At 42.4% G+C, this 24,234-nt stretch overlaps 1 long non-coding RNA gene across 2 annotated transcripts in view; it reads right to left on the bottom strand.

The window, feature by feature from the left end:
* LOC138756590 (uncharacterized) overlaps positions 1–24,234 on the bottom strand; it is a 69,288-nt gene that overhangs the window by 22,724 nt on the left and 22,330 nt on the right. Inside the window, exon 4 of one of the 2 annotated variants that reach the window (XR_011353176.1) lies at positions 17,778–17,863. The exons of the other annotated variant lie outside the window; for it this stretch is intronic. This is a non-coding gene — a long non-coding RNA (uncharacterized lncRNA). Of the gene's footprint in view, positions 1–17,777; positions 17,864–24,234 lie in introns of those variants that run through there. 2 annotated transcript variants of the gene reach the window in all.

Below are 24,234 nucleotides of genomic sequence, written 5' to 3'. Positions count from 1 at the left end.
CTATCCCGATCAGGGATTTGCACACCTTGCACAGACAGCAGGTGGCCTATCTGTGCAATACCTTCTACCATCAATGAGCTAAACATGCTTATGAAAGTTCAACTCTACTGAAAAACATCTCAGAAAAGAGAGGTTATTACATTGTTGGAAACTTTAGATGTGTTGAATTCTTTGGCTTGGCTTCACGGACGAAGATTTATGGAGGGGGTAAAAGTCCACGTCAGCTGCAGGCTCGTTTGTGGCTGACAAGTCCGATGCGGGACAGGCAGACACAGTTGCAAGGGAAAATTGGTTGGTTGGGGTTGGGTGTTGGGTTTTTCCTCCTTTGCCTTTTGTCAGTGAGGTGGGCTCTGCGGTCTTCTTCAAAGGAGGTTGCTGCCCGCCAAACTGTGAGGCGCCAAGATGCACGGTTGGAGGCGATATCAGCCCACTGGCGGTGGTCAATGTGGCAGGCACCAAGAGATTTCTTTAGGCAGTCCTTGTACCTTTTCTTTGGTGCACCTCTGTCACGGTGGCCAGTGGACAGCTCGCCATATAACACGATTTTGGGAAGGCGATGGTCCTCCATTCTGGAGACGTGACCCATCCAGCGCAGCTGGATCTTCAGCAGCGTGGACTCGATGTGTTGAATTAAGGAACTCCTAAATGATTGATTTAATTTGGGAGAATGTTGTGCAAGGCAAAGCAATTCGTGACGACGAGTTTCTTGTCACATACATTATGCAATATATATGTACTGAAAATCTTACCTGCTGCAATTGGCCAGGTACTTTGGTTTAAATGTGGTCTCCTTGTTTAAGTAATGACACAAAAAGTAATGACAAAATAAAAAAAAAAAAACAGCAACAAGAGACAATAAGTAACAGCAAAAATATAAATAATATTTCCAGTTATCCCAGGGCAAAGTAAGTGACCTAACATTATGCAGACAATCATTTTGTGGCATTGGATCAGTCCCTGATTAGGGGAGGAGTATGACAGCTGCTGGACTGAATCTGTTCTTGAACCCAGAGGTGCTGGTTGGTCTTCAGGCTTCTGCCCGAAGGTCAGAGTTGGCAGGGAGAAGAGGTTGATGGGACATGAGAGAACCAGTGATCATAATGGTGGGGGGGGGGGGGAGGGGGTATATGATTGGGGGAGGAGGGAGATCATCAATACATTTTCAGGCATCCCCACGTGTTTTTAATCTTTAATCGAGCCTCTATAAATGCAACAGAGGACGACATTGCAATCGAGCATGAAGAGCGAGCTAAGTTTCAGTTGAGACAGAACTATTGCGTTTAAAATCTGACAGATTTAGTCAAAGTATTAGTGAGGATATCAGGCTGAGTAATCTCCTTAGCATTATCCAAAAAAAATGGTTAAATGGCCACACATCCTACTTGTGTTCAAGATGGTTACCACTGCTGATGTAAGAGCTATAAGTACTGAACTATAAAATAATACTTTTGTAGGTGACGTTCTTGAGATAGTTCTGGGAATGACTAAGCATATTAGAATTTTGAGAGTTTCAAACATTCATTAATACATTGTGTAAACAACAAACCTTCCAGGAATCGTTACGAGCAGAAATTATTAAATAATTTTTATTCTTGCTTAACATATTGGTAAGATCATTTCATAATGCCTTTGCAAAAGTTAAATTATATTCTGCTGAAGTGGGCTGTGGTGTGTCAAATGACCCAAAGACTTGTTGACTCAAACCAAGGCTTTTTTTTTAGCAAAAGAATGGAGCGTAGTACATCGAGGTCGACCAGTCCAGACTGACCTGGGTCTGGTTAGGAGAAGCCCTTTATGACCTGCCAGTGGGTGTGGCTACAGCTCTCAGCCAATCACTACTACTATATACATTGGTGATAGTATCCATACTAACACAGGGGCATTCTAATTTTATTAAGTGACATTTTTTTTGGGGGGGGGTGAATTTGTTAAAAGCCATGCTGTTGTTTTAAAGATCAAATGAACAATTTCTTTCCATGGCTCTAATACTATCTCACTGCTTCAAGGGGTTCCAGCATGACATTTCCGAATGCTTCAGTATGGATTTTTTTTCCATAAGAAATCAATTCAATTAAGATGGGCAATGATGATGTGATTTTGATTTCCACCAACATTAGCCTAAAATATTATAGCACGGTACAGGCCCTTCAACCCACTACGTTGTGCCGACCCATATACAAACCCTACCTCATAACCCTTTATTTTTCTTTCATCCATGTGCCTGTCTAAGAGTCTCCTAAATCTCCCTTTAGTTCCACCACCAGCCTGAGCAATGCATTCCAAGCACCCACAAATTTGTGTAAAAAGAAATACTACTGATGTCTCCTTTTAACATTCTTTCCTTTGTACTTGGAAGAAGCAAATGCCAAAGGACAAGGTGCTGGTTGTCTATTATTGCCTATCATAATCTTGTTGACCTCTTAAGTCCTTAGTCAAAACTCCTAGCTCTGCTATCCCTGCCTCATAAGACATTTTCCAATCCAGACAACATCTGGGTAAATCTCCTCTGCACCCTTGTAATGAGCACAATTTTCTAAGTGTGGTCTCACCAGAAATTTATAGAGCTTCATCATAATTCCTGAACTCCATCCCTTGATTAATGAAGCCCAGTGTACCATAGGCCTTCTTAACTGTAGTATCAGCCTTCATTGCAGTCCAAAATAATAGATCTCTCAAGGTTGCCATGTCCCTCTGTTCTTCCACATTAAGTCTCCTACCATTAACCACATACTCGGCTTTCATGTTTGTCTTTCCAAAATGCATTGAACTCCATCTGCCAATTTTCTGCCCAGTTTTGCATCTTGTCCATAATCCTGTTGTAACCTACCATAACCAACACTATCCACAACACCTCCCACCTTAATATCATTTGCAAGCTTACTGACTCATTTGTCTCTGTTCCTGCGGGAGACCAGGAACAGATCTTTGCAGAACTCCACTAGTCATCGACCTCCATTGCTTTCCACAGGCAAGCCAATTCTGAATCCACACAGCAAAGGTCCCATGCTTCATGACTTTCTGAATGAGCCTCTCATGGGGGACCTTGTCAAATGCCCTACTAAAATCCAAATGCATGACATGTACCTTCATCAATTTCTTTTGTTACCTCCTCAAAAAACTCATTTAGGCTCGTGAGGAATGACCTTCTTTTCACAAAGCCATGCTATCCCCAAGAAGATTGCACTTCTCGAAATACACATCAATATTGTCATTGGGAATCCTCTCCAATTGTTTGCCCACCACTGATGTAAAACTCTCTGGTCTATAATTCGCAGGATTCTCCCTATTATATTTTTTAAACAAGGAGACCACATTTTCCATTCTACAATGTCCCTCTATGGCCAAGAAGAATCATTTGCCAACATCACACCTACCCTTCCAATAGCAACCTGGGATATATCTCTTCTGGTCCTGGTCCCAACGTGGACCAGCAAATAAACATTCTATTCTGACCTCACCTTGCCCAAGGTCCTTTTCTCTGGTGAATACTGAAGCAAAGCACTTATTTTGGAACTCCCCAGGCCCTTGTTGGCTGCTTTATCCTTGAGTTGCCCAGCCTTCACGCACATCATCCCTATTTTTTTTCACATAAGCATGGAACTTCCTAGGGTATTACTTAATCCTACTTTCCTAGGCATTTTTATGTCCTTGCTTCAGTTCCTTCCTGGCTACAAACATTGAAAGATTTCCAGAAGATCTCCTTTTAGTTGTTAATGTCATACATGTGGTATTTTAAAATTGTTTAAAATTATCCCATATTTTACATTTTGGCCATCTTTCTGATGGTAAAATTTGATCATAAATTATATTAAGTGATATGTTGAAAATTAATTATTAATCTTTGGTCAGATCTCATTTTTTGTTTATCAGGGCAAGAGAGGAAAACCATGAACAATAGGGAAGGAGTTCCTGGGAGTACTTAAAATGGGGTTTTGATCATTCTTGAGATTGAGAACAGTGGGTTTTCTGCGGAAGGACAGGGTTGTATGGGAATGAAATGAAGTTTCCAATCGTCTTCTTGCTTGAAGACCTGGGATGGAGACCAGCAGAGTGGTGCAGCAGGTATGGCAGCTATCTTAGTGTTCCAGCAAGTCCAGTTCAATCCTGACCTCCTGTGCTGTTGATGTGGTGTTTGCAAATTCACCCTGTGACCTTGTGGGTTTTCCCTGAGTGCTCCAGCATCCTATGCAGGTGCTGATTGGTAGGTTGATTAGCCGCTGTAAATTCAAAGAACATAGATGCTGGAATCTTTAGCAGACTGGAGGAACTCAGCAGGTCAGACAACATCCATGGACTGTCAACTTTCCAAGTCAAAGTTCTTTATCAAGACTGAGATAAAATGGCTGAAAATCACATGTGTCTGGGGGCGGGGGTGGGGGTGGAGGTGGAGGGGGGGGGGGGATGGAGCTGGGGATAGGTCCAAAGCAGAGTATGAGAAGTGTGAGAAAACTTCACAGAATGCCTGTCAGACAGAGGGAGGAAAAATTCTTCAAAGTAGATGTACCTTTGGAATTTGCAGTGGACCAGAACAATAGAGAAATACAAAAGCCTTGCAGATGATGGCATCTTGAGTAGACAAAGAATTGCTAGTGCATTTATACATGTAAATGCATCTAATTTTGTGTTGACACAAAATATGAAAGAATATTAAAGTTGTCTTTGGCAGTGATAATATCCAATGCAAAAATGCCTACATGGTTCTATTTACGTGGTTTGAATTTGCTGGGAACTGGTTAAGTCTAATAATCGTATTAAAAAGCAGAATGATAATTTCAAGTATTTAAAAAGATATAAATGTAGTTTCTATTAAGCAACAAGGGATAATTGTTTCAACAAATTAAACAATCATTGTCAAAGGGAAACTATCAACCTCATTTTCTGCACCGCTTTCCAAAGAACAATGCTGACAGTTTCTCCTACGACTAGAATGCTAGAAACCCATTGCATAGAGATCATCAGATCTTACATAGGCTTACCGATACATGACTGAAATTAATGTTTGCAAGAATGCAACAGACTGAGTATTGGGGCAGGAAACAGAGGAAATGCTGGAGAAACTTATCTAAGATTGGCATTCCTGGATTGCAATCTAATCCGAAAATAGAATTCAACTTGAGTCAGAAAGCATGGAAACATCCCTGCACCATGCCAATACTGAAAGGTAAATACAAACTCATTTATCATATTTAAGATTTATTGTCAAAGTACATACGTGACATCACATACAACCCTGAGATTTTTTTTCACCATGTGAGGAAGAATTACCACTGATTGGTAGTGTAAAAAAAAAAAAATTGCTCATTGTATACAAATACTGTATAAAGATAACCAAATGTAAACAAACTGTGCAATACAGAGAGAGTACAAAACAATAACGTGCGCAAGTCAGAGTCCTTAAATGAGTCCCAGCTTGAGTTGGTTGTGGAAGGATCTGGTGGAGGTGGAGCAGCTCTTCCTAAACCTGGTGGTGCGAGTCTTGCGGTACCGATACCTCTTTCCTGACGGCAGCAGCAAGAATCGAGCGTGTGCTGGATGGTGAGGGTCCTTGATGATTACAGGCAACACTGCTGTCGGAGAAGAGCAGCAGATGTTCTAGATGGTGGGGAGGGTTTTGCCTGTGATGTCCTGGGCTGTGTCCACTACCTTTTGTAGAGCTTTGCACTCAGTGTCCCCATATGCCAGTGGGCTGATATCGCCTCCAACCGTGCATCTTGGCGCCTCACAGTTCGGTGGGCAGCAACCTCCTTTGAAGAAGACCGCAGAGCCCACCTCACTGACAAAAGACAAAGGAGGAAAAACCCAACCCACCAATCTTCCCTTGCAACCACTGCAACCGTGCCTGCCTGTCCCGCATCGGACTTGTCAGTGACCAATGAGCCTGCAGCAGACGTGGACATACCCCTCCGTAAATCTTCATCCGCGAAGCCAAGCCAAAGAAAGACCAGACAGTGATGCAGGTCGTCTGCACATTTGGTTTTTTTTAAAAAAATTAAAAGATGAAGGGATTTTTCATTACAATGCATTAAAATTCTATATTTCCAATCAGTTTTCTGTAATCATCTGGCTAAATCAACCTTTGGCAAAGAGGGAAAATGGGCCATTAATAGACCCATACAGTTGTACAGCCAAGAAACAGGCCTTTCATTTATACCCCCCCCCCACATTTGCCTATCTCTAATAATCCTACTTGCCTGTATGAAGACAGTATCTTTCTATACCTTGAATACTTAGATATCTGTCTGTGTCTCTTAAATGTAGGTTTATTTTTTATTCCAGTAGCAAATTACAGATAACAACCACTCTGTACAAAAAAAAAACTTGTCCAACAATCTCCTGTGTAAATCTCCCACAGCTCATCCTAAATTAATGTTTCTTGCCTTTAGGCAATGAGAAACTTTTAACAAAAGTTAGATAAGAGAAAATTGGAAGTCTAGATATTTTCAAAACGTAGGATACATGTATTCGGGTTATAATTGAAGGCTCGTCTTGCTGATCAAAATTGGATGTGCGGGAAAATACACACTGGGCCCATTGGGAGGTTTCCAATGTTCATAGGGACCTGATGTTAGCATATTTCTCCTTCAGCTTTATGGCATGGTTGGCATAGCGGTCAGCGCCACGTCTTTACAGAACCAGCGATCGGGACCAAGGTTAGAGTTTTGCGCTGCTGTAAGGAGTTTGTATCTTCGCCCTGTGTCTGTGTGTTTTCCCCAGGGGCTCAAGTTTCCTCCCACTGTTTAAAAAAACATAGCAGGAGTGTAGATTAATTGGGTGTAAATTGAGCACCATGGACTTGCAGGCCGAAATGGTCTACTACCGTGCTGTATATTTAAATTAAAAATTAAATACCTGAAGAATATCTTCATGATGGATGTTTTACTATAATATAGTTCCAAAAAATTCTTTTTTTAAAAAAATTCTGCTTGTGAGTAGACATCTCACACAATATATTCCCTTGATTGGTTAATTAATTCCACATCACGCTCTGCTATATGGCCTCAGTGGAGCAAAATTCCATCCTTCCTTCAAAAGGGATTAAACAATGTAAGAAGGATATGAAAGATAAACAGGAGCATGAAAATAAATGAGGTGGTTCATAAAGAAAATGTGAACGGTTCAGACTGAATCGGCTATTTCGCTGCCGCTTAATTTCATATTCCCAAATGGAACCAATGTATATCTAATAAAGCACTCACTGCCCATCTTGTTCTCGGTCACTTGCTCTAGTTGTCAACCAGAACATAAGAATGAATCTGGCTGACTGACAAACTTGGAACTTGCCCTGTTATTAAAGGCTGACCAGAGTTTAAGCAGTGTTCCAATTATTTCGCGAAAGGAACGTGTTCGTTCGCAGTCAAGATATAAAATGTTCAGCACAAGAACGACATTCAAATAATTTCAGAACAAGATGTATTAGCCAAAAGAACATCTCAGAATGTGTGATTTTTGGAGTTTAATATTTCTAGGAGAAAACTGACTACTTGCTGAAGATTAGGTTTGCGTGAATAAACTGAGATGTGCAGAGATTGAGTCTTGGATCACCAAGCAATACTTAACAATGATTATGTCAGAACTGCCGTGAAATATGTTGCAAGGAGCCATTGTAAATTACCCAGTCATCTCTGAGTGCTTTGCAAGAGCTCGATGCCTTAGAAAACAAATGGAAACAAACTAATCATCTCCTGGAATATCACTTGGGTGGGGGGGGGGGGGAAGATCATTTTTCCATATCAAGTCCACATTGGGTGAATAGTAATGAGGGTTATAAATTGGATAGCAGTGAATCTTCAGTGAGCATGCTATGGAAAAATTACTGGGTAGTTAGTTGGTCACCAAGAAGAGAATGACTGAGTCACTTCTCACAGTGAATAGCTGCTTGAGCATAAGGTGTGCCATCAGTTTAAGCCTCCTGAGATGTTGCCAGAACACTACACAGATTCTTTAGGTTTAAGTATTTTCTTTGATGAAGGTTATCTAAAATGGAGTCTGTTTGTTTGGGAACATCCTTGGGTTACCAACTGGAAAATGGGGAAAATCGTTTTAACTCCCCACCACACATTCATTTTCTTGAAATGCTCAATTGATAGAAATGAACTGTATGAAAAGGGACTTGCAATCATTGTCTGGTCTTCCAATGGCAAACATCCATCCACTCATAGTGTTGACAGTTGTATAACATTCCAGCCTGTGGCTAAATAGTTAAAATTAATAGTCTTCTTATTCACAGGCTAGGAAATCTAAGACTAAAGACATAGGTGAGAGCAAAAATATTTCAATAGGAATTGGGCAATTTTGCACAGAAAGAGTCTCTGGAGCAGATCGCCAGAGAAAGTGGTAGATGCAGAGACCATTGTAACATGCAAAAGACATTTGGGAAGGGACGTGGATTGAAAAGGTTTAAATGGATATGGGACAAATACCAATAGCTTGGTTGGCATAGAAAATTGGAGCCTGTTTCTGTAAAACTCAATAACAATGACTTTCTGAATACATGTGGTCATGAAATGAATGGATTATAATGGAGAAAAAAATCACTGGTTCACTCATAATCGTTAGGGAGTCGAATGTTGCCTGAGGAGTATGTGACTCCTGACTTTTGCATTGTGATTGATCTTTAATTACTCTTTGAAATAGCTCATCAGGCCTCTGAACTCAGCATCAGTTAGCAATGGCAATAATTGCTGAATATCCTGGCATACTGTGAAGAATTAAAAAAAAAACCAAAGCATTTTCTAATACTACTTAAGGTCTTGGCTTCTACTGGGGGATGTGGGATCAAATGCTCAGAAGAGATTCAGGGTATCGAATAAACCTGGGAATGTGGAGGGTTCTTCGTAATGTAAACCAGGACCCCATTGATTAAATCTTTTCAGAGTGCTCCAGCATACCTGATGGTAAGACGAGCCCATGTCATTGGAGGTCCTGGCAGAATGAATTGTCATTGAGTAGAGTGGGAGGGGGGAGTGGTAGTGAAGCTGTAGGAAATGCCGTCTCTGGCCGCATTACTGATTGAGGGGAGAGGGTGGATGAAGCGACAAGACCCGGCAAAAATCGACGCTTAGATTTTCTGTTTCCAAGGTGATGGGTCAGATTTTTGCGCTGTCATTCCAGTAAGGTTTTACAGTGAAATGTTTTTGAGGAAGCCTTCTCACCTCTGAATTAGCGAGCCAAGGCTTCAAACATAAAACCTCATGGAACCTATCACTGCAGTATAAGATTTGATTCTCAGAATGAGGTCAAAGTATCTCACTACAGCCTCAACTCCCCTCTTCGGCAGATGTGCAAGGTTCCATGATAGCATCAGGGGCTTTCCCAGCAAACATTTCTCCATTGAACATCGTCACAAAAATAAATGAGCTCACCAGTAACTCAGCATTTTTGCTTGTTCTTTGGCCTCAGAAATGAATGTTTCATGCATAATTCATTGGCTGTAAAAACACTTTCACGTCATGATGAATTTGTGATGGTTGCCATAAAGCTGCATGTTTTTGTTCTTGCTTAAGGTGATGGAAGGATTTGCTCTTCTGGATCTGATCCACAAGGTGATGTCGCAAGTGCTTTCACTGGTTTTAACTCTCGCCTTCTCGTGCAGAGCAAGGATAAGGACAGTACTCAAAAGTGCTAGAGAAACTCAGCAGGTCATGCAGAAAAAGGTGGTCAATGCTTTGGGCCTGAGCCCTTCCTCAGGAATGTCAGAGATCAAGCAGACATCTGAATAATAGGGGAGGCTGAGAGGGATTGGGAGGGAAGGAGCACAAGCTAACAGATGAGGGGGGCAGCTGGGAGGGTAGAAGATGAGAAGTGATGAGGGATGAGGGCAAGGAAGGGTTGCTCTCCGATAAGAGAAGGCAGGGAACAGGGTAGGGGGCGAGAGGAAGGGAGAAAGAGGTGAGGAGACAAGAACTTGTGACATGAAGCTTCCTGTGTTTGCAAAGCTCATCACACCGGCCAAACTCAGCCACAAATTCACACTTGGCCTCTTGACTAAAGCTGAAATTTCAGCTGTTATTGCAGGTTCCTTGGTAGCATGTCCATGATCAGGAGTTAAATGTCTTGTCATCAAGGGATGAGAAGGTCACTTACCTGTCAGCTCTTCCATAGCATGGTGTTCAAGTGAAAGGTTTAGCAAGTAGCCACAGACCCTCCCTTGGATAGGTCTCGAGCTTTCTTCAGAAGCAATAGTGTTTAATTCCCACATGATTTCTTTGTGAAGTGGCATGGTCTTTCTGTCCCATTCCCTTCATTCTGAAATTGTAGGACACTGCAGGCCTCCGTAGGTCTCTGCCATTGTGAGATTTTTTTGCTTTTTTGTTGACCTCTGCTTTTGAGTATCCTTCCTTCTGATTAGTTTTGGTTCTGAATGCATTTTGCATCTTGCTGATTCCCATCAATTTACACAACGAGCAAATCGGCAAAGTCACGTTCAAAACGAGAGCAGGTCAGCAAGACTGGCGTCAAAGGCAATTTGGCATTGAGCTGATGAGGGATTTGGGTTTGATTAAGAGGACTGATTTTGTGAAATGACTAACAGGGAGAGGAAAGATGAAATGGTTTAAGGAGGAGATTGCAGTCATTGGGACAGCGCAGCTGAAAATAGTGGGCTATGGAAGTTAGGGTTGAACACTAAGGATCCAAATGAAGTCAAGTTTATTGTCATCTGATAGCAGAAATACAACCCAACAAAGCAGTATTATCTTGTCCTCAGTGCAAAACACACAGACACACCACCAGACATAACACACATACAAACAAGTATATATGAGAGATAAATATTCATATGCACAAATGAAAAAAATATTTTGTGAATATAGGTGTCTCGCATGATTAGTATGGGCAGTTTCCTTGGTCGTTCAGCATTCTCCCTGCCCATGGGAAGAAGCTGTGCCTCAATTTGGTGGTGCAGGCTCTGATACCCCTGTATCTTTTTCCTATAATCCTGAATAGTGAATTTGCAGTCAATGGTTTGGGAGAAAAGAAATGAATTCTTCATAATTTTTTTCTCTATAGCTACTGAGCTACTTTCAGTTTCCGATTTCGTTAAATAAAGATGTTCAATTAATATTATAAATGTAACTCCATAATCACAGCATCACTTCATACTATTTCTCATCGTTGTCTTGTTCTCCTTGTTCTCAATGCTTTGTCAATATTGAATCAGTTTTGTTTACACAGTAAATTTTCATGAAGTTCAATGAGATTGCCATCCATCCTCCTGTAGTTAAATTGGCTGATCATTAAACAAAAATTTTTGTACTATCAAAGTCCTTGCTATCTTTTCTGAATACCCCCGATTTTATGACCGTAATAGTGAAGAACCACCCCTCTGCACCCCCAAGTCCCCTGATGATCCCATCCTGTTCATATCTGAGGATGACATGCATGCTGCCTTCAGGGGAGTGAATCAAAGGAAAAATTTCCACCCTGATGGAGTACCTGGCTGAGTATTATGAATCTGTGCTAACCCACTTACCAATATTTTTATGGGTATCTTCAATATCTCACTCTTGCATTGCTACCAGTTTCAAATAGGTAACAATCATACCAGTACCGAAGAAGAGTGCAGTGACCTCCCTTAATGACTATCGACCAGTAGCACTTACATTAACAGTGAAGAAGTGTTTTGAAAGGCTGGTGTTGAAGCCTATCAGCTCCTGTATGAGTGGTGACATGGATACATTCCAGTTTGCCTATCGTTGTAACGGGTCCATGTCGGATGCCATCTCACTGGCTCTCCTCCCAAGAAAACCATGGACAGCAAAGGTGCTCTTTATCGACTACAGTTCGGCATTTAACCCAATCGTCCCCTCAAAACTGGTCAGTGAACTCCAAGATCTGGGAGTTCACACCTCACTGTGTAATTGGATTATGGATTTCCTCACCTCCAGATCACAATTAGTGAACATTGGTAAGAACTTCTCCTCCACAATCTCCACCAGTACCAGAGCACCAGAGGGCCATGTTCTTAGCCCCCTGCTCTACACACGATACACTTACGACTGTGTAGCTCGGTACGACAATAATACCATCTACAAATTTGCTGATAATGCCACGGTGGTGGGTTGTACAAAGGAAAGGAATGAATCAAGCTATAGGATGGAGATTGAAAACTTGGCTGGAATGGCACACCAACAACAATCTTGCACTCAATGTCACCAAAAGGAAAGGAAAGCCAGAGGTCTACAATCCAGTGATCATTGTGGGATCAGAGGTGGAGAAGGTGAGCAAATTTGTTTTTGGGAATCACTATCTCGGAGGACATTTCCTGGACACAACACACCAGTGGCATCCTGAAGAAAGCACGTCAGCACATTTACTTCCTCATGGGTTTGCAAAGGCTTTGAATGAAACCAGAAACCCTGACAGAGGTGTGGTGGAAAGTGTGCTAACCAGATGCGTCATGGTCTGGTATGGGAACACCAATACCCTTGAATGTAAAGCCCTCCAAAAGGTAGTGGACACAGCCTGGACATCCCAGGTGAAACCCTCCCCACTATTTCATACATGTATAGGACATGGTACCATTGGAGAACAGCAGCGATCATCAAAGATCTAGACCACTCAGTACATGCTTGTTCTTACTGCTGACATCAGGAAAGAGGTATTGGTGCCACAAGACTCACATCACCAGGTTCAGGAACAGCTGCTCCCCCTCCACCATCAGACTCCTCCACAACAAACTCAATCAGGGATTCATTTAAGGACTCTTACTTGTGCACTTTATTGATTTTTTTCTTTTTTTTATTCTCTCTGTATTGTTTGTTCACATTTGTTATCTGTTAACAGTCCTGTGCCTATTTACATGTTTATGCTGTGTACATTTTTTGCACTACCAATTCGTCGTAATTACTGTGCGTCCACAGGAAAAAGATTTTATGTGATGTCATGTCTGTACTTTGACAATATTTCTCAAGTATCAGAATCACTATTAATATTTCCCACTTTTTGAGTGGTTGGTAATTTTAAATAGTAGTTTGCCATTGAATGGGTGACCAACAAATTTTGCTGGTTGGCCCACGTCGGCCTTCTCAACCATTTTCTTGGTTATGGCCCACTGAGGGCTCTGCTCAAGGTTTATGGACACTCTTCCCTGTGAAGCAATTTTGTTCAGTTGGCTTCTTCCGTACTACTCTCTCCAACCAATGACCTGAAATGCATAAATATTTTATGATTTCATTCCGAGCCCCCCCCTCCACTTAAATGTACATCCCCTTAAATGTACGTCCCCTCCAAGGGGTGGGGAGCATACAGCATTCCCTGAGATGGCTGGTCTACATCATTCTTACAGATAAACTGGAGATAGCCAGCTATTTCTTAGTTTGGAAGCACAGAGGGTGCAGAGAACATTATTTTAATATTCACGCAGGCTGTGTTGTGGAGACTGCTACTGGGCAATCAAGATGAATGACAGCAATGGGAACTTGAAGAAAAGATCTTGTTAGTATCAATCAGAGAGAAAAATAACAGCATAGTCGTGGGAAAATTTGCTGCTTCGGCAAACACAAATATACTGGGTCATATCAGAAAGTGATTGAATATAAATCCAAAAGAAACTATGGGAGTCAGAACCAATTTGCACTACAACATTTGTCTTTTTTAGCAAACATTTTCTGCCCTTGAGAGAAAGCAGAGGTGAGAAAATGTAATGCGTATTCAGAATTTGTATGTAACAGCAATATAGGTAAGTTTCTTTTTTGGAAAGGAAAGTTCAAAGCTAAATAAATTTGATTTTTAAGATGAGAATAAACTAAGAAAGTTGATCCAAGTGTTTGGTTTAGAGAATAGGGAACAAAATGAAAAGTTGGACAATGAGGGAGTTAGAAAGGAAATTGAGCACATCTTGTTTGCTTATGCATGGTTAAAGACTAATGGCAGAACAAACCTTTGGAGCTCATTTGGAGTATCAAAGGCCGATCAGCAAATTAAGCCATGTGTTGTGGCTGATGAATTGTTACCATTCTGGACAGTTTGTATAAACCTCAGGCTTGAAAGTACAAGGATTTAAAAAGCAGCATCGGAAATTCAGCTGGTTTTTGGTTCAAGGGATCAAAAGTTCCTTTTGTTGTCTTTAAAAATTCAACGTACATGATATACTTCAACTTTTGTCTGCCGTAAGGCAAGTGAAGAGTCGCCACGAGGATGCCCTGGCACCCCTAACAACAGGAAAAAGAAAAGCAAAAGAGAGTCCCTTCAGAGACCATGAGTGTCTGAGGATTCTTCCCTACCCTCCCCCCCCACAGTCTCTGCATCCACACAGACTCCAGTTCAAACCATCAGCAACCCAAGCTCTAGATACAATCAAGTAACCTTCAGCACCCAAGGCCCTTCTTCCTGACCCCAGCATTTTCTTGTCCTGGTCCTTGATACCTGGTTTCCATGTGCCAGTCTTCAGTCTCAAGCAGCCCACAACCTGTGCAAGTGTTGGACAGTCCACACCCTGTGTGGGTCTTTCGGTCACTGAGCCCTTGATGGTCTGCTGCTGTGGTCACTGTCCTGTTGAGTCATCTCTTTGTAATCTTATAATTGACTAAGTGTTTCACACAGATACCTCAAAAGTTATGGGCCATGATCTACACCTAATGGCCCCATGAAATTGTGGATGCTTTGCTTTGATAGAGGGTTTGTAGGTTCTCACGTGGCTCCTGTGACCTAGGAGGCAACAGCTGACCCTTACACTGATGTTTCAGAAGGTCCTGAAAGGGTTGTGTTATCCAGATGATGATTCACAGGTCGGACAGTAAACGCCACCAAACAAAGGCTAATCCATGTTCTTGCTCCTGGAGGGTAGTCTGATAAAGCAGGTTGAAAGTCATTTCTTCCTATTAGAACCACCCACAGTAAGGCTGCCATATGGTTGGCTCCCCTAGGTCATGTACAGGAGTAGGGAGATCCTGCTACAGCTGTACAGGGCCTTGGTGAGACCACACCTGGAGTACAGCGTGCAGTTTTGGTCGCCTTATCTGAGGAAAGACATCCTCGCCATGGAGGGGGTGCAGAGAAGGTTCACTAGACTGATACCAGGGATGGAAGGACTTGCATATGAAGAAAGGTTGGATGGACTAGGCTTTCTCTAGGTATTTTCTGGAATTTAGAAGATTGAGTGAGGATCTTATAGAAGCATATAAGGATTTAGAAAGACCAGATTCAGGAAGGTTGTTTCCAAAGATGGGAAAAACTAGAACCAGGGGTCATAGTTTAAGGATAAGGGAGAAGTTTTTTAAGACTGAGATGAGGAAAAAATTATTCTCTCAGTGGTGGATCTGTGGAATTCTTTGCCACAGGACGTAGTTGAGGCCGATTCCTTGTCAATATTTAAGATTAGGTTAGATCTGGCTCTTGTGGCTCAGGGGATCAGGGGGTATGGGGAGAACGAGGTACTGATCAGCCTTGATCATATTGAATGGCAGTGTAGGCTTGAAGGGCCAAATGGCCTACTTCTGCACCTATTTTCTGTGTTTCTATGTGGGTGCTCGTGGACTGACTCATTCAGAGGCCATTGGTCCTTGTAGGTCAGGTGGGTGCCACTGGGCCAGTCCTTTTAGCCAGCTGCAGCATAAAGCTCACCACGTGGATCAGATCACTCTCTTTGTTCCCTTGAGCCATCCATGCCTCACTCCAGGTTGCGGGCCAAGGGCGATAGTGGAAGACTGACTTTAAAGGGTCTAATTTAGTTTGTGTACCAACTGTGAGATGCATGCTGGTGCAGGGTGGAGGTTATTTGTGGTATGCACCTGGAGGAGACTGTAGTGTCTTACCCATTGTTTGCACTATCCAGCCAGATGGTATTAATCTGGACTTCTCTGCAATCTGCTAAACCTGATCACCTTTTCTTTCCCTTCCCCTTTCTTATCTTTCCATTTTTCCCCTCCATAACCCATCCAGCCATCCCTACTCCTATCGTTACTGCTGTCCCCTCATCCAGCAATCATCTCCTGCCTTTGTCACCCCCCCCCCCCACAAACATTTCGTTCGGACGCTTGCCAGCATTCTCTCGTCCCTTGATGAAGGGCTCAAGCCTGAAACATTGGTTCTGTTTCTTTACCTTTGCTCCATGAAGGACACAGTTTGACCTGCTGAACTTCTCCAGTATCTTGTGTTTTTACTTCAACCGCGATATCTACAGATTTTCGTAATTTACTTTTTTTTTTACTGAGACTGTGTGGGTGGAAGTCAGAAACAGGAAGGGTGTGATTGCTCCAGTGGGATTAGTATATAAGCCCCCAAATATCCCTCAGCATACTGTGGAACAGATAAGTGGGAAGATTTTGGAATTGTGCAAAAATAACATGGTTCTTGTTATGGAACACCTTAAACTTCCCAAATATTGACTGGCACCTCCTTGATAAAAGAGGGAAAGATGGGACAGAATTTGTCAGCTGTGACCAAGAAGGATTTCTGATACATTATGTGGGCAAGCTGACCAGAGGAGAAGCCAAAATAGATCTAGTACTGGGAATGTACCTGTGATGAGCTCGTCAACTTTATTCATTTTGCTGCTAACTTTCACCCCAACTTCCATCTCCAGTGACACTCTCCCCTTTTGTGATCTGTTTGTCTCCATCTGAGGAGATTAGTTTGTACAGACATTTTATTTTGTCAACTTAGTAACTCCCACACTACCTCGATTACACTTCTGCGCACCAATTTCCCTGTAAGAATTCTATTCTTTTCTCTAAATGCCTCTATCTTGGTCATATCTGCTCCCAAGATGAGGTCTTCCAGTCCAGATCATCCCAGACATCCACTTTGTTCCAAAAATTTGGCTTCCCCTCCACTACCATCAACTCAGCCCTTACCCAGAATGCCTACCATTTTCCACTCATCTGACCTGGACTCCTCTGTCTTTAGACACAACAGAAACATCCTAGCAGCTCAGCATCCAACACGCAATATTCCGTCACCTACAATATGATCCCAACACCAGTCTTTCCCCTCTCCTCCCCTTTTCCACCTTTTGTAGGGACTGCTCCCTTTGTGACTCACTTGTTCACTCGTCTCTTCCCACTAGTCACCCTTTGGCATCTTTCCCTGCATCCGCATGATGTGCCACACTTGACCCCACACCTCCTTGCTCAGCACCATTTGGGGCCACAAACAGTCCTTACAAGTGAAGCAACACTTGTGAATCTGAGGGAGTCATCGACTGCATCCAGAGGTCCCGTTGTGGCCTTCTCTACATCGGAGAGACTGGACGCAAACTGGGAGATCGCTTCACTGAGTGCCTTAGCTCTGTCTGCATCGATGACTGGGATCTCCCAATGGCCAACCATTTGAATTCTGCACCCCGCTGCCAAATCATGGCTACCTGTAAACTGAAGGAGCAGCATCCAATATTTCATCTGGGCACTCTCCAACTGGATGGAATTCACATAGGCTTCTTTGGTAGCCCACTCCTGTTCTCCTTGCCTTTCCTACTGTTTTCTTTCCTTCAACTCTCTATCCCCTCTATCCCCTTTTCTTTCCATTCACAGAGCCATCCCCTTCCCCCCATTTGTTGGTGTGCCATCCTCCCTTAATCACCTATCATCTCCTGCCTGTCTGACTGTGCTCCTCTGGTAGTTTCCCCCCACATCAAATGAGGCCTACCCACATTTTACTTGTACCTTGGTGAAGGGCACGATCCTGAAACATTAGGCCTTTTTATGATGCAACGCAGTCTTGAAGGTGGCTCAACAAAAAGAAAAAAATAGTTGAATTTACTTTTTTTTAATGGAGAAGGCCTATAAGGCTGATCCAGCTTTGCTTTCTTACTGAGCAGTGTCGGGAGCCATCTTCTGGAGCTGAGGGAGACGGGGCAAGTGGTGTAGTCGTGCTGCCCATTGCCGTGATGTCATCATACGTGCCGAGAAGGGAAAGCGGCCTGCACCTGAAATGGTGACCGAAGAGCTAGCAAGGGCACTGGTGAAGATCTGTTCAAGCAGTCTCAGGCAGATCGCCTGCGCAACATAATTAGCTGTATTATGGCATACACGATTTTAAAATTCCCACTCCTGGGTTGTGGGTTGATGACATCATCATGACATCATCAGCCTGACCCTGCATAGCTGCTTTTAGCGGCATGGCTTTCTCGGGGGAAGGTGGGGTGGGGGTGGAGAGTTTCGCTAAACCTCTGACTCTACCCTCCCCCTAGACAGATTGGAGTTTTCCTCCTGAATCTGCCCTCAGAGCTTTCAACAAGGTAAGTTAAGGTAAAGTAAGGTAAGAATATCTGTCTTACATTTGCCTTTTTTTTAAACTATAAAAGGCCTTCTGGTGATGTAAATGTATCTGTGCTAATATAAAATGTGCTGTTTTACCTGCTGAGTTTCTTCAGCATTGTGTGTTTTCAGTTCAATCAAAAAATCTGCAGGCTTTCATGTTTTTTCATGTTTTATTCCTTTAAGCTGATTAGACCACACTTGGATTATTTCATTCAATTCTGGTCGCCTCATTACAGGAAGGATGTGAAAGCTTCGGAGAGGCTACAGATGAGGTTTACTAGGATGTTTCCTGGATTAGAGAACTTGTTTTCCGAGGCATGGTTAACAGAGCTGGGGCTTTTCTCTTTAATCGAAGAATGATAAGAAATGACTTAATAGCGATCTACAAGATTATGAGATCACAGATAAAGTGGACAGCCAGCACTTTTTATCCCAGAGTGGGATTAACAAACACCAGAGAACATATGTAAAAACTGAAGGAAGGAAAGTTTAGGGGAGACATCAAGGGTATGTTTTTGTTTTAAACACAGAGTGATGGGTGTCTGGAATGCATTGCCAAGGGTGGTGGTGGAAGCTGGTACGATGGAAGCATGAGGTAGGGAACATGGCGGCAAGTAAAAGAGAGGGTTATGGGCATGATGTAGAGAAGGTTTAGATTGTTGAGTAAGTTTGCATAGGTTGGATCAACATCGTGGGCCGAAGGGCCTACACTCTGGTGTCATGTTTGATGCTCTTTTCCGCCATTATAGGACAAGAGGAAAAAAGTAGCCTTTGGCACAATTTTCTCGGATACACACCCCATGGATAAATTTCCCAGATGGTTATTACAAAAATCCAACATAAATTGAAACAGTAAACTTCACAGCATGATCATAAATATTTTATTTCCATAAGACAAATGCATCAAAGAGAATATTGGATTATTAAATACTAGAAATTGAAATTTTCTAAAATGATTTGAGGAGCTAAAGCTGAAAATGATGCAGGTAGAAGAATTTCTCTAGATTGAGCTTTGTAGGTCAGGTATTAATGGTTACTGAAGATAAGTGAAGGGTTGAATGTCTGCTCTTGGTCCAATGTTATTATACTCTCTGAGAAAGTGGTTCCCAGCAGGAAGAGTAGAGTCTTAAATCAATACAGAAATAGGTTATGTTGTTCTGAGAGCACTGCAATGGCTGGTCTCAGTTTTTATGTAACTCACACATAGCTTCAGTGTGGCCCATAATACTGTTCAACACTATGATCATGGTAGTAAAGTGGTTTTCAACTTTAAATGCTCCATTCTCATCACATGACACCAAATATTAGACTAGTACAGCACCAGAACAGGCCCTTTGGCTCATCATATCTGTGGCAACCCTAATGTGAGCTTGACTGATCCCACCTGTCTGCAATTTAGTCTACATCTCCTGATTCTCTGCCTGGCTGTGTGTATTTAAGCATCCAGAACAGTAACAGGGCATTTCGGCCCAGGTGTCTGTGCCACCCAATTTACACCAAATTAACCTTCAACTCCCGGTACGTTTTGAATGGTGGGAGGAAACTGGAGCCCCCCCCCCAGGGGAAACCCACACAGACACGGGGATAATGCGCAAACCCCAGTCCCAGCTGGCGCTGTAAAGGCATTGCGCTAACAGCTATGCCAACCATGCCACCCCATTCTGCAAGCATCTCATCTCACCTTAAAATTAAACATCTCTTAAAAGTTTCTATAACATCCACTTCTACTGATTTCCCTGGCAGCGTGCTCCAGGCACTACCACCCCCTGTGAAAATAAAAACCTGATTCACAAATTTAAATTTTCCCCTGCTTTCTTTTCCAATTTGCCTCAGTCGAGTCAAATGTGTCTGACCTGGTCTAAAGGCTTTGCCCTTTCTCATTATTGTCCTGCAGTCATTAATATAGCCCAGTCAAAACTCCCTAATCTTCATTCTCTGGAGTACTCCACTCCTATATATTGTCAATATCTTCCATCCCTCTGGAATTTACTACTTTATTCTGTCTTGTACCTTCCTTTGACTCAAAAAGTCCATAAGGCTTTATTGCTTTGGCATTCTTTAAAAATTTACCTCTTTCCCCCTAACCAACGGTTTACTTTTACGGAAGCTTGAAAAGAAAATATCCCGGAAGGAAGGGAGAATCAGAACCTTCAAAGAGAAGATTTCTCCAATCCTGAAAATAGTATCCTTCATTTTATCTTTGACATCAATATATCAGGCATTCAAATATCAGGTGCCCTGTTGTCTTCGCTCCTTGAAGCTGTTCCTGGAAAAGCTTGCCTTATTATGTTTCAGACTAGTTATTTAGTCCCCTGTGAGCACTGTACATCTACAACATTTAAATGAAAAGGAAGGTGCAGAGAGTTTGGTGTTTCTGTACACTTATATGTTTGAATTGTTCTTTGATTATTAACAATAAATGGACTATTGAGTTTATGCCCCAAGTGCTAAAGGGCATTATCGAGAGAGTTGCCGGTGTTTGCTGATATTTCTGGGGCTTATCGGCTGGGAAGATGGAAGAACTAATGTCAACGATCTAAATGAAGCAAAAACAACAAGCATTGAAGCCAACGTCATTAAGAGGCAGCTAAGATGGAGTGGTCACGTTGTTCAGATGGAAGACGAACATCCGCTAAAACAAATCTTCGACTACCACCTTGAAGAAGGCAAATGTAAAAGAGGTGGACAATAGAAGAGATTCAAAGATGTCTTAAAATCCAACATGAAGAAATGAAGCATCGACATTAGCAATTGGGAAACTAATTCCAAGGACAGGAAACTCTGAGAAGGAGCAGCCACTTTCAAAGCCAACAGATGTGCAGGCAGAACTGGAAGAAAAGAGAGGTAAATGGAAAGAAAGGCAGCAACAGTCAAAGTCTGATCCACCATCTGGAATGACCTGCCCTGAATGTGGAAGATCTTTCGATCTTTGGACTTGTAAGCCACTTGAAGGACAATACATAGATCAATGGAACGAAACCCATCATCCTTGACTTTGAGGGATAGCCACGATGATGGTCTTTCCTACTGCAGCATATTGTTCAATTATGGCAGGCAGTCCGTGTGGTGATACACCACTAACCCACTGCAGGGGGCGACCTGTGTACCTGCAGGAAGAGCACTGGAGGACAAGACACCTGGCCGGCTGTCAATCAGCTGACCTGAATGGACCAAGCCCCACCCGGTCGGCTGCCAATCATCCACCGGGATATAAGCCCCATCCGGCCCTTCAAGGTCAGTCACACGGAGCCAGCACAGTGAACTGCAGCAGGGACTTTAAGTGGAATAAAGCCTGTTGATCAGTCTTTAAGTCTTGTGTCTGCTTTCTGTACCACAGTCCGATATTTATTTTTGTCACGTTTGCATTAAGCATCTATATTTGTTTTTTTTTTTGCATTCCTCTCTAAGTTATATTCTTGCTGGATTGACATATCCCAGAGATCCGTCCTTCATGAACAAGTCTCAGCCTTCTCCTATTTCCCTGAGACCAACTTACATTACTTATAAACCAGACAGTAAAGCCATTTCTTTCCATGTGGTTCTACAACTCAGTTCAAGGTACTATCACAACTTAAAACCAGCTTACAGGAGATGAATGATGGAGGTAATGCTTTCTTTGGTGAGAGGTACAGGTCAGTTTAACCTTGTTTAATGGAGTTTTGAATTCCGCCAAATGAGCTTCTCCTCCTGCTAGCTTACATTTTTGGATCGAAGTGTTGGCCTTGCAGCCCAAGGTGAGCTGTCCTGCTTAAAGTGAGGATTGATTTATGGTTTTACACATAAGTAACATTAATTTTCCATAATAAATTACCCAGAATGGCCGTTCAGACAGGCAGGGCGTTTACACAGAGTTGCGGTGATTTCGGAGGCTGGATTTTTGATGTGTGGGGGGGGGGGGGAGGGCAGGTTCAAAGAAAGTTACCTCTTAATATAACTGAGTTTTTAAAATGTTGTGCAAATATTCTCCGTTTTCAGAGGGAGACCTCCCCTGTCATCCCTGCCCTTGTGGGCGCCCACTCTTACTTTCAGTGGAAAGGAGTCCCTTGGCTCGAGCACCCAATTGGAGAGAAGCAGGTGTGGGATCAATGGCTGTCTCTCTTACTCATGCCGCTGGAACTGCCCTGCGTATCCCCGGTGCTGGCAGAGCGCTCACACATTGATCCATTGCCACTAGCCAGGGGTGAGGGGAGCTACTAATTTCCATCCCGACCTTTTTATACAGCCTGCACAAAATTTCTGCTTCTCCGCAGCTGTGTAAAAGTTTATTGTTTCACCATGGCAATGAACCCTATGACAGTGTTATTATGCTGCCCTTCTTTGTGCTAAAATATCTTTTTGTTTCATTGCTATCCTGTATTTCAAAATTGTATTCTTTATGCAGCCCGATGAACATTAGAAATACTCTCATCTGCTTGCAAAAGACCCCTTCTCACTGTGACAAATGAACTTGAATTGAAAATGATAAAATAAATATCGGATGATGAGCAGGTTCTGTTTTTGTAGATGTCCACGAAAAGGTTTTGTATGCAAGTTGGAAAATATGGGGTGGCATGGTTGGCGTAATGATTTGCGCAATGCCTTTACAGTGCCAGTTTGAATTCCAAGCTGTCTGCAAGGAGTTTGTCCATTCTCTGCATGGGTTTTCCCCCGGGGTCTCAGGTTTTCTCCAACCGCTCGAAACGTGCCGTGGGGTGGGGGGCGAGAGGATGTAGGTTAAAGGGCTGCACTGATGTGGGCTGAAATAGCCTCCATGTCTAAATTTAAATCATTCAATATGATAATTATGCATCCACATATAATTATTGAGGGATATCTAGCTGGTTCTGGAGATGCTGCTGTAGACACAACAGACTCTAGAAGGGCTGCTACTAGTTTAAAAAGTGTTCCTAGGGTAAACTCAACTGGTTCATTTTTGTTTCCCTTTCAGATATTTTATAAAGCATATCCTGCAAAGATTATCCCTTGATGGTTACACCTTGAAGAAGGGCTCAAGCCTGAAATGTTGGTTTTGTATCTTTATCTTGTCGATATAAAGTACACCGTTTGACCTTCTGAGTTTCCCCAGCTTTGTGTTTTACTTCAATCACGATGTCTGTGGACTTTTGTGTTTTACTCCATCAAAGATTGAACTGTTGCATTTTACTCTTGAAATATCTCTTTTCAGCATCAAATACTCTCATTGAAACCCGTAGAAGCCTTGGTGTATCTTGCTAAGTTGGAGTCTGACTCTCCTAGCATTGTCAAATCTTCTCCAAATTTCTTCAAAGCTGTTGCCAATCCTTTTATTATCAATCTCTGTTTAACTTTTCATTCTTTCTCCTCCCCTGACCGCTGCTTTTTTCAGTCATACAAGGTTTTTATGGTTTAGTTCTTCACCATAAACTCCAAGAAAATCAGCGACCTCCTTAATCTCAGGTGGAGTTTGATTACCTGGCATCACCACATTTTCCTTCACATTCTCCATCATCTCAGAAATCATTAGGGCAGAGTTTCTTCTGTACCCTAACCCAAAGAGAATGAGGGAATCAACAGGCCGGGCAAAATCCATGGAGAGAGATGGTCTGAAGATGTTTCCAGGTCGAACCATGCTTCAAAGTTTAGATGTATTATCAGAACAAAACATACAGCCCTGAGATTCTTTTTCCCTGCTGGCCAGGCAGAATTTCTACTTATCGGTACTGCAAAAAACTATACTCAAGAAAAAATATGTATACAAAATAGAAATTTTTAAAAAAGTAAACAAACTGTGCAATAGAGAAAAAAATTTACAGTAATAAATAACATACAAAGTAAAAATCCTTAAATGAGTGTCTGAATGAGTTTGTTTTGGGGTATGATAATGGAGGGGAGGCAGCTGTTCCTGAACCTGGTGGCATGAGACTTGTGGCACCTATACCTCTTTCCTGATGCCAGCAGTGAGAGGTATGAATTCTTGGTGACCGTTGCTGCTCTCTGACGGCAACATTCCATGCGGATTTTCTTGATGGTGAGAGTATCTGATGTACTGGGCTGCGTCCATTCCCTTTTTCAGGGTTTT

The sequence above is a fragment of the Narcine bancroftii genome, chromosome 3, assembly GCF_036971445.1.
Source record: "Narcine bancroftii isolate sNarBan1 chromosome 3, sNarBan1.hap1, whole genome shotgun sequence".
Taxonomy (NCBI): domain Eukaryota; kingdom Metazoa; phylum Chordata; class Chondrichthyes; order Torpediniformes; family Narcinidae; genus Narcine; species Narcine bancroftii.
This window is presented reverse-complemented; position numbering and strand designations above follow the sequence as displayed.